Genomic DNA, 9,746 nt, shown 5'->3' with positions numbered 1-9,746 from the left:
TTTCTCTTTTTCCTCCTTTACTCAATAGAATAAAGATTTATTTAATGAGATATAATTTAAGGTAAAGATTCCTTGCATAGAAAAAAATAAATCATTCATAATAGTCTTTGCTAATTAGAACAGGAATCTCTTTAATAAACTATATGTATTTTATTTCTAAGAAGTAATGCTGGGGTGGGTGACTCCCGGTGCCGCCCCTAGGTTCCAGTGGCGCTAGTGACCCAAGCCCGGATACCAGCTGCGGCCCAGCTGGCGCATGAACATGGACTCTGCCGGCCAAGATATCAACCTGAATTCTCCTAATAAAGGTCTGTTGTCTGACTTCATGATATGACTGCCCGGACTCCTGCTGTTGAGGGTTGACAGAGGCTGAGGAGGAGGAGCTGAGAGCCAAGCTTGCCAAGGTGGAAGAAGAAATTGTCACTCTATGACAGGTCCTGTGTGGTGAGCCGCTTCTGCTGTTTCTGCAGACTATGGTCACCATTACGAGATGGCGCTGGCTCCGCTGTGGTATGTGACAAACAACTCCTTATCTGAGAGAGTTGGCACATGATTCTTCACCACCCTGTGAGAAAGCTCCACGTGGCAGCTTTGCATTGGGGCTTGGGATGCTTTATTAAGGCTGGGAGGGGCATCCGGAAGAGAGAAGAAAAGAAGAAGAGAGAATAAGAAATATCAGGGACCTGAATAAACTGCTGAAAGAAGATTCCCCGAGTGTTGCGTCTTCCTTGCAGGCAAGGGGTCGCGACAGTCCTGGAAGCCAAAGAGAGGAATTGTGGAGAGCTGAAGAGGAGGCTGGGCCTCTCTACCTTGGGCGGGGGCGCTGAAGCAGAACCTGTCCAGGAGTTGGAAAAATGTGCAGGTCTCTAACGCCTATGTGAGAACTTCTGAGAAACTTGGAGAGTGGAATGAGAAAGTGACCCAGTCTGACCTCTACAAGAAGACCCAGGAAACCCTCTCACAGGCAGGACAGAAGACATCTGCTGCCCTGTCTACCATGGGCTCTGCCATCAGCAGGAAGCTTGGAGACTTGAGGAACTCTGCCACCTTCAAGTCCTGTGAAGATCGAGTGGGAACCATAAAATCCAAGGTTGTGGGTGGCAGAGGGAATGTCAGTGCCAGCCTCCCTTCCCCGACAGGGGGTGGTGACCAGCCACTGCCGGGACCTGCACCTTTCTAAGCCTGCAGCAGCATCACCTATAGCAAGCACTTCCTCATCATCATGACCACAACTGAGCAACAGGGCCACCAGCCAGGGCAAGCCAGTGGCCAGCTTTGAGGACATTGGTGCCCGTTCACACGCAGATACGGCTGCTGCCTTCACATGATTAGAGAGCAATCTTGTGCATAGATGTTTACACTGAAGTCAGTAGATCAACAGATTGCTGTGCTGTCCTTGCCAGGGCCACAGGAGGTGGACAGCGTGGAAGGTCCAGAGGGTGCTGAGCCAAAGCCCACACTCCCTTTGGGAGTTTTGTGAGCTCACTAGGATGGAGGGAAGAAGCATACTGAGTATAAAACGAGTGGCATTTTCTGTTCTCCCTTTCTCCTCCCTGACTCACAGAAAGAAATAATCACCCAGGGCACTTCTTGGCCACATTTTATCTGGAAATGCTGAATGAGAGAACTGTCCATTTTCTGAGACCCCAGAAAGGAAACATTGTCAGCAGCTGCCTGATTGTTACACTAATGTCCTAGCTTTGACAGAAGCAGATTCACTATTTTTTAAATGCAATGAACTTTTCAAAAAATAAAATTTGTTAAAGAAGAAGAAGAAGAACAAGAACAAGAACAAGAAGAAGAACAAGAAGAAGAAGAAGAAATAATGCTGGGTGTGGTGGTGCACTCCTACAATACCAGCAGTTAGAGAGGTGAGACAGAAGGATCACAAGTTTGAGTCCAGTCTCGGCAAAGCCCTATGAAATTTAGTGATACCATTGCAGAATAAAAATTTAAAAGGGCTGGTCATAAGGGTCATTGGTTAATAACCCCTGTGATCAATCCTTTGTAGCCCCCATGAATTTTTTTTAAAATACAAAATTAGAATATTAGGTCAATCTTATTTTGGTTTCTCCTTTATATAAATTAATCAAAAAGAATTTTCTGAAAAGTGTAATACTGGTGAAAATTAAAAACATTTGGAAAAATTCCGTTTTAGAAAGAATTTAGTGGCATTCAGTTGCAGACTCCATATTGGTCTCATAGAGAAGATATTATGATTTTTTCTTGGAAATGTCTAAACCCCAAGTGGCCTCATTTTTTGAAATTTAAAAAAAAAACTTTTCCCTCACCATGAAATATGTGATAGAAGTCATTTCACATGTTAAACATCAATGTGGCTTTTATGTTGTTGTTCAATAATGCATTGATTTGAGTGGCAGGCACTGGAGTAACTTAGCAGCAAAGATTTTCACAGTTATGTTCCTTTTTACATGAGAATTCAAAAGGTCAATTCTATTCAAACAGACTTCAGTGGACTGCAAAATATTACCAGACTTTTTTCTCAATAATTTACTGAAGGCCTGGCTTAGGTTGCTGAGGCTGGCTTTGAACTTGCAATCTTTTTGCCTCAGCCTCCTGGGTGCTGGTATTGCAGGTGTATGCCATTGCACCTTGCTCCCAGCTTTTATTTCCTATATTTTATATTGAGACACAATGTCACTAATTACTTAGTGCCTAAGTTGCTGAGGCTGCCTTTAAATTCATGATCTTCATGCCTTAGGCTTGCAAACTGCTGGGATTACAGGCATGTGCCACTGTGCCCGGCTTTTAACAAGTGTGCTTGTCTTTTAACAAGTTTTTTTAAGGGCATCACAGCCCAAATATTTTAATACAATTTCAGAAAATCCTAATGAAATATTAGTGACATTTTTTCTTATTTTTATTTTGTGTTTTATTTTGAGATGAGGTCTCACTCTGTTGCCCATGCTGCCCCAAACTTGTGATTCTCCCTCCTCACTCTCCTGATTAACTAAGATTACAGACAGTTACCATGATCTTCAACCAACTTAATTTATTTTTTTAAATACCTATATGAATATTAAAAATTAAATAAATATTTAACATACAGATTAGAAAATATTATGTAATCATGTCAATATCAAAATGCAATATTTGAATATGATTTGTAGATTGTCAGAGAATTAGAGAAAGAAATAAAAAGCATTCACTGAGTGCCCAATGCACCAGCACAAACCTGCAATCTCAGCAGACTTGGAGACTGAGGCAGGAGGATCACAAATTCAAAGCCAGCCTCAGCAACTTGGTGAGACCCTGTCTCTAAATAAAGTATAAAAAGGGATAGGGATTTGGATCAGTGGTTAAACTTCTCTGAATTCAATCCCCAGAACAAAAACAAAACAAGCATTCACTGAGTGCTAAAAGGTACCTGACAACATCCCATTAATTTATTTACTTACTTGATTTATAAAACATCCATATGTCTTAATTACTATTACTATTTGCATTTAACAAATGAGAAAACATCACTGAGATTTAATTTCCTGCCCAGTGCCACACAGTTAGTAAGGAAATTGAGATTGAAATTGAGCTAGTTAGTTTCTAGAACTCACATTCCACACCAGCATTCCCTGGAGTTTAATGTAAAACTTGGTAAGAATCATGAAAAAAAAATTGATTCTAATTAAGTAGGCCTGAGGATTGGACCTGAGACTCCACATGTCTTATGATCCCCCAGGTTACATTATGCTGCTGGTCCATGCATCTCACTTGGAATAACACAAACATATACCACCAAGCTGGGCATAGGGGTGCATGCCTATAATCCCAGTGGCTCTGGAGCCTCAGGCAAGAGAATTCTGAGTTAAAAGCCAGCCTGAGCAACTTGGAGAGGACTTAAGCAACTCAGTAATACCCTGTCTCTAAATAAAATATTTAAATTTGGGCTAGGCTCAGTAACTATCTGGAATCAAAATTTTTGTTTTTATTTATCACAAAAGACCTACTTTTTGCATTTTCAGATTCCTATGTTCTCATGTGTGGCTTAAAATATATCTAAATATACCTGTTTGAAAGCATTTCCTAATTCAGCATATTGCACCACAAGCATCTTCCATGGGATTTCATTATTTGAATAATGATGAGAATTTCACAGATAAAATAACCTAACTGTAAAATATTTCCTAGATGGTACTCTCAGAAGTTTACAGTGCTTAACTCAGTAATGTCACAGGTGCCATTTAATTTATCTAAGACAGAAGCTTGCCACTTCATTCACTTCAAATTTATGAACTTGACACTGAATTTAAAGATGTGATTAATTATCATTTTGGATTCTCTTTAAAATGAAACTCTTTTTTTCCCCAAACTTCTTTCTCTAATAATAAATCAGCAAAATATCAACTTAAAGAAACAATAGTGGATAAAAATACTTCAACTTTCAGTCAAACAAAGTAAGTAAAGATAGTTTGCCTTTTAGGAGATTGCCTTTTAGGATATGGCCTTTAAAAATGACATCATGCTTTTTATTTCTATACTATACAGCTGTAGCATTTACAGGCAAATTTACTGGAAAAAAAATGGGCTCTACCTGGCACAAATGTAGTAATCCCCATTCATTTTACAAAAGGAAATGATTTCTCATTATGGTAGAGGGACTTGCCTCATATCAGTGTCCAATAGATGGAAGAGCTAGTGTCATTTTACATGAGATATCACTGGAAGACTATATATTAAGTTGAATTGAAAGGAATCAATGATTGTTTCAATATAGCATTTTTTTAATGTTGGTAATTGAACCCTGGGATGATTTACCACTGAGCCCTTTTAATTTTTGCTGGGGTCACCCTTGAATTTAAGATTCTCTTCAGTCTCCCAAGTCACTGGGAGAATGGGAGCACATTATTGCACCTGGCCAATGCAACTGCTTTTGAAAGTGTCCCCCACAACAGTTTTTTTTTTTTTTAATTCAAGATATGAGAGGTTTTCAAGTCATTTGCCTAAAATGGAGAGAAATCCAGAATCTTGAATGTTGTAATCCATGCCTATTTTGACATCTATTTTCAATTTTCAATGTTAAATTTGCATACATATAACAATTTATCATAGATACTATTCATCCATGTGTCCCCATATTTACAAAATATAAATTAATAGGATTCACATTTATTCTTCCCTGTGTCTCATTGTCTATATTTATATATGCTTTAACATATATTTTCAAAAGTACATACTCATGAACATTTATATTTCCCCATATTAATCTTAATTCTCTAATCCCTACCCTAAGCAGTACAAAAGTTGATATTACCTCTTCCAAACCTGTATATCTAATCTTAATGTGACTTAAATCAATGTACATGAATATGGATTTTGAATTGTAGTTTAACTTCTATTTATAATTTTCAAGGATATATTTGCATACATATCACTATATATCATATATAGGATTCATCCTTGCATCCCAATATTTACAAAACTATAGTCATAGGACTAACAAATTAATCTACTCTGTGTCAGATTTTGTATACTTATATATTTTTACACATAATTCCAAAAGTACCTTCTCATGAATATTCATTTTACCCATATTAATTTTAATCTTATAAATCTAAGCCTATCTTAAAACATAATTTGATGTAACCTATCAGAACCTATTCCATGCCTCTATATCTAGACCTAATTTGACTTAAATCCATGTATATAAATATAAATTTTAGAGTGTTATTGACTTCTCTTTTCAATATTCAATGTTAAATTTTCAATATAATATATATAGAATTCATGCATGTGTCCCCATATTTACAAAATATATCTTCATAGAACTCACATTTCACTCTTCCCTATGTCAGATCCTTTATATATGTATATATTTTTCATTGAATATATTCACAAGTACATCCTAATGAATATTCATAATTCATTCTTTTTTAATTATTTTTAGTTGTGCATATTTATCATAATTCATTCTTGATTCTCTAACCCTAACCCATCTCAGTTCAAAATATGTTATTATAATTTACATACCTCTATATCTAAACCTAATGTGACTTACAGCCATGTACACAAATATGGATGTTAAAATGTTATTCTAATTTCTGTTTTCAATTTTCAATGTTAAATTTGCATACATATCACCATTTTTCATAGATCAGATTCATCAATACCTTGCAATATTTCTGAAATGTATGACTCATATTGACCCTTCCCGTGTCAGATTCTGTATATTTATATAAGTTTTCAAAAATATTTTCACAAGTACATTCTTATGAAAATTCACATTTCCCTATATTAATCCTAATTATCTAACCCTTAACCCTAGCTCAGTACAAAATTTTATATTTCCATTACCATTCCTCTGCATGCATAATTAATCTGCATTATATCCATATACAGGAATACTAATTTATATTATACTTGACTTCTCATTTTAATTTTCCCTGTTAAATTCACATACATATCATAATATATATAGGATTTATCCATGTGTACTCATATTTGCAAAATATATATTCATAAAACTCACAGGTTACTCTTCTGTTGGTCAGATCCTGCATATTTTTACATGATTTCACACATATTTTCACAAGTATATTCTTATGTAATTCACTTTTTCCCATATTGATCATCATTCTCAAACCCTAAACCTAGCTCATTACAAAATTTGATATTACCCCTTTTACCTCTACATCTAAACCATATTTGCCTCAATCCATGTACTTGTGTACTAATTTTAAAGGGTATTTTAACTTCAATTTTCAATGTGAAATTGACACACATATCACAATATATCATACATAGGATTCATTCTTGCATCTCCATAGTTTCATCTATTGAGAACACCTAGGTTGGTTCCATAGTCTAGCTAATGTGAATTGAGCTGCTATAAATATTGATGTGGCTGTGTCAGTATAGTATGCTGATTTTAAGTCCTTTTGGTATAAACCAAGGAGTGGGACAGCTAGGTTAAATGGTGGTTCCATTCCCAGTTTTCTGAGGAATCTCCATACTGCTTTCCATAGTGGTTGACACCAATTTGCAGTCCCACCAGCAATGTATGAGTGTACCTTTTTCACCACATCTTCTTCAACATTTATTGTTGCCTGTTTTATTGATGATTCCCATTCTGACAGGAGTGAGATAAAATCTTAAGAGTAGTTTTCATTTGCATTTGTTGAACACTTTTTCATATATTTGTTAATCATTTGTATTTCTTCTTCTGTGAAATGTCTGATCAGTTCCTCAGCCCATTTATTGTTTGTTTGTTTGTTTGTTTTTTGGTGTTAAGTTTTTTGAGTTCTTTATATATCCTAGAGATTATGCTTTATTGTAGGTGCATGTGGTAAAGGTTTTTCTCTCAATCTGTAGGCTCTCTCTTCACATTATTGTTTCCTTTGCTGAGAAGAAGCTTTTTAATTTGAATCCATTCCATTTATTGATTCTTGATTTTACTTCTGGTGCTTTAGGAGTCTTGTTAAGGGAGTCATATCCTAGGCCAACGTGGTGAAGATTGGGCCTATTTTTTTTTTCTCTATTAGGCACAGGATCTCTGTTCTAATGCCTAAGTCTTTGATCCACTTTGAGTTGATTTTTATGCAGCGTGAGAGATAGAGGTTTAATTTTATTTTGCTACATATGAATTTCCAGTTTTGTCAGCACAATTTGTTATATAGGCTACCTTTGCTCCAGTGAATGTTTTTGGTACCCTTATCTAGTATGACATAACTATATTTATGTGGGTTTGTCTCTTTGTCCTATATTCTATACCACTGGTCTACAAGTCTATTTGGTGCCAATACCATGCCATTTTTGTTACTATATCTCTGTAATATACTTTAAGGTCTTGTATTGTGATGCCTCTTGCTTCACTTTTCTTGCTAAGGATTGCCTTAGCTATTCTGGGTTTCTTATTTTTCCAAATAAGTTTCATGATTGCTTTTTCTATTTCTATAAAGAATGTCATTGGGAATTTAATAGAAATTGCATTAAATCTGTATAATGCTTTTGTAAAGCATTAAATCTGTAAAATGACCATTTTGAAAATATTAATTCTGCCTGTCCAGGAGCATGGGAGATATTTCCATCTTCTGAGATTTTCTTCAATTTCTTTTTTTTATTATAGAGGTCTTTCACCTCTTTTGTTAGATTGATTTCCAGGTGTTTTGTTTTGTTTTGGGGCTATTGTGAATGGAATAGTTTTCCTAATTTTTCTTTCAGTGGATTCATTGCTGATGTATAATAATGGGTTTGATTCATGAGTGTCAATTTTATATCCTGCTACTTTGCTGAATTCATTTATTCTAAAATGTTCTAAGTTTTCTGATGAATTTTTTAGATCTTCTAGAGATAGAATCGTGTCATCAGCAAATAGTGATAATTTGAGTCCTTCTTTACCTATTTGTATCCCTTCAATTTCTTTCTTTTGTCTAATTGCTCTGACTAGGGATTCAAAGATGATGTTGAATAGAAGTGGTGAAAGAGCACATCCTTGTCTTGTTCCAGTTTTTAGTGGGAATGCTTTCAATTTTTCTCCATTTAGAATGATGCTGGCCTTGGGTTTAGCATATATAGCTTTTACAGTGTTGAGATATGTTCCTACTATACCTAGTTTTTCTAGTGTTTTGAACATGAAGGTGTGCTGTATTTTGTCAAATGCTTTTTCTGCATCTATTGAGATGATTATATGATTCTTGTTCTTAAGTCTACTAATATGATGAATTATGTTTATTGATTTTTGTATGTTGAAACAACCCTGCATCCCTGGGATAAACCCCACTTGATTGCGTTGCATTACCTTTTAAATATGTTTACTATGTGTGATTTGCCAGAATTTTATTGAGGATTTTTGCATCTATGTTTATCAGGGATATTGGTCTGAAATTTACTAATCTTGATGTGTTCTTGTCTGGTTTTGGTTTCAGGGTGATATTAGCCTCATAAAATGAGGTTTCCTCCTTTTCTATTTCATGGTGTACTTTGAAAAGTATTGATGTTAATTTTTCTTTGAAAGTCTTGTAGAACTTAGCTGAGAATCCATCTGATCCTGGTCTTTTCTTCTTTGGTAGATTTGATGGCATTTTCTATTTCATGACTTGAAATTGATCTGTTTAAATCATGTATAACCTCCTCATTCAGTTTGGGTAGGTCATATGTCTCTAGAAATTTGTTGATGTCTTTGATATTTTCTATTTAATTAGAGTATAAATTTTCAAAATACTTTCTAATTATTTTCTGTATTTCAGATGTGTCCTTTGTGATATTTCCTCCTTCATCTTGTATTAGTATTTGGGTTTTCTCTTTGTTAGCATGGTCAGGGCTTATCTATTTTATTTATTTTTTCAAAGAACCAACTTTTTGTTTTGTCAATTTTTTAATTGTTCTTTTGTTTCAGTTTCATTAATTTCATCTCTGATTTTAATTATTTCCTATCTTCTACTGCTTTTGTTTATTTGTTCTTCTTTTTCTAGAGCTTTGAGATGTAGTGTTAGGTCATTTATTTGTTGACCTTTTTTAATGAATGTATTCAATGCAATAAACTTTCCTCTTAGTACTGCCTTCATAGTGTTCCAGAGATTTTGATATGTTGTATGAGTGTTCTCATTTACCTCTAAGAATTTTTTATTTCATCCTTGATTTCTTTTACTATCCATTCATCATTCAATTATGTATTATTTAGTATCCATTTGTTACAGTATCTTGTATTTTTTATTTTATCATTGGGTTCTAATTTTACTCCATTGTGGTCTGATAGAATGCAGGGTATCATCCCTGTTTTTTTATTTACTAAG

At 35.0% G+C, this 9,746-nt stretch overlaps 1 pseudogene; it reads left to right on the top strand.

The window, feature by feature from the left end:
* Positions 1-262: 262 nt before the first annotated feature.
* On the top strand, positions 263-1,210 carry LOC114099497 (tumor protein D54-like; annotated as a pseudogene).
* The last annotated feature ends 8,536 nt before the right edge of the window (positions 1,211-9,746 follow it).

This window comes from Marmota flaviventris, chromosome 14 (genome assembly GCF_047511675.1).
Source record: "Marmota flaviventris isolate mMarFla1 chromosome 14, mMarFla1.hap1, whole genome shotgun sequence".
NCBI lineage: Eukaryota > Metazoa > Chordata > Mammalia > Rodentia > Sciuridae > Marmota > Marmota flaviventris.
Note: the sequence above shows the minus strand (reverse complement) of the source record. Positions and strands in the feature narration are given on the sequence as shown.